Below are 1,846 nucleotides of genomic sequence, written 5' to 3'. Positions count from 1 at the left end.
AAAAAAAAAAAAAAAAAAAAAAAAAAAAAAAAAAAAAAAAAAAAAAAAAAAAAAAAAAAAAAAAAAAAAAAAAAAAAAAAAAAAAAAAAAAAAAAAAAAAAAAAAAAGAAAAAAACCCACATCCAAGCAAGTCAGCTTTGTGTGCCCAAAAGCTACTCAGTTCCACAAAGCCTCTGGGAAAAAAGCCAACAAACTAAATTCACATTTCTTCCAAAACAAAACTAACAACAGTGAAATCTCACATAGAAGTCCAGCCTTTCAGAAGCCAGGACAATAATAATGTCAAACTTCATAATATTTACTAGCCAGGGTTTCCCAGAAGTGTTGAATTAATTCGAGATTCTTATTCTTACCTCAAGATCAGACATACATCTTAGTAGTATCAAGAAAATGCAAATCAACTTGTCTATAAAAGAAGCAGCAAATAAAAATCCTCAAAACATTCCATAATCAACTTACTTAAGTTCTAAATTGAGTCCTATCTCCAGAAAACAGATGCTACCTGTCATGTTGCCAACATTATTCCAACTTTAAAATGCTTATATTTTACTTTTCTCTTTTCAGTAGAAATTTTCCTGAGTTTAAATGCCTAGGTTTTTATTTTCAAATTGAAGGCTTATCTCTCACAATTAAACTCTGAAGAAAATTTCACCAAATATTATGAACTAAACCAACATTTATTGGCTCTTTTAAGACAATCTTACAGCAACACTTCCAAATGTAGCATTTTTGTGCCTGGAATTTGAATATCCTGACAAAGAAGGCTTTACTTGAAGCCTTCAGGGCTGTAAATTGCAGTTTCCTCCTTTTTCAGTAATGTTTGCTTATGCAGAGTCTTAGCAACATTTGTCACCAGTAAAGTGTACAATTAGACTGAAATCTTCTATTTAAAGAGGCCCATATTTGGTGAATACTATATAGATCTATCAATGTGAGTCTAAATTCAGCAAATCATCTGCAATGCAACAGAGAAGACAACAGAAGAACAACAAGAAGTTTTATGCTATCCAATTACCTGGTTTTAATTTGATTTTAGAAAAAAACCAACAGTTAATAACCTACTGCTCAACGGAAAAACATTACTGTTTTCTTTGACCTAAGAAGCTATGATGGCAGACAAGATATTCAGTAATCGATTCATCTGATCTAATCATCAAGGATTCACTTGTGCATATTTAGATGATATAAGAGTATGAATTGCAAGAATTGTGATCACCACCTGCATTAATAGGTCAAAAATACCATTCACAGTCAGACTGTAACTGTTATTTCATCAGAGTCCTTTAATTATAGAATCCATGTACACATAACACTTTCTTCATGTGATAGTTCACTCTGTGCAGCACTTGAGACTCTCAACATGTGCTCTCCTCACTTTTTGCAGAATACCGAGCCGATGGGTCAATTGCTCTTAATGGGTTTTCTCGAGTATTTGTCTTGGTGCTTCAACTTAGTAAAACAGTCTGTGTTTATTTCTACTCTTGAGTCCCCCAGTCTTGTAGTAGACCACTAAGTACCAAACAGTGGATCAGTAACCCTCCTTTCTCTGTTCCTGTGACTGACACAGGATCAAATATCAGTGGTTTAACAGCATGAGGCCACTCAGCATGTACCATTATTATTTTATTTTAAGATCAGTGGAAGTAGATACTAGGTGTTACAACACTTGTAGAAAAATAAGAAAACCATGCTTCACAGCTGCTTATGCTTCAGCTCAAAGGCTGTGTTTCCAGCAGCAAGACAACTCTTTGAGTGCTTGCCAGGCTTTTTTAGCCAGGTTCTGGTTATTGTAAGGCCTTTACCTTGACCTTCTACAAACAGATCTCCAATTACAGGCAATCATGTC

Source organism: Empidonax traillii, unplaced genomic scaffold (assembly GCF_003031625.1).
Source record: "Empidonax traillii isolate 1590-97213 ecotype Southwest subspecies unplaced genomic scaffold, ASM303162v1 scaffold806:size288228, whole genome shotgun sequence".
Classification (NCBI taxonomy): domain Eukaryota; kingdom Metazoa; phylum Chordata; class Aves; order Passeriformes; family Tyrannidae; genus Empidonax; species Empidonax traillii.
Note: the sequence above shows the minus strand (reverse complement) of the source record.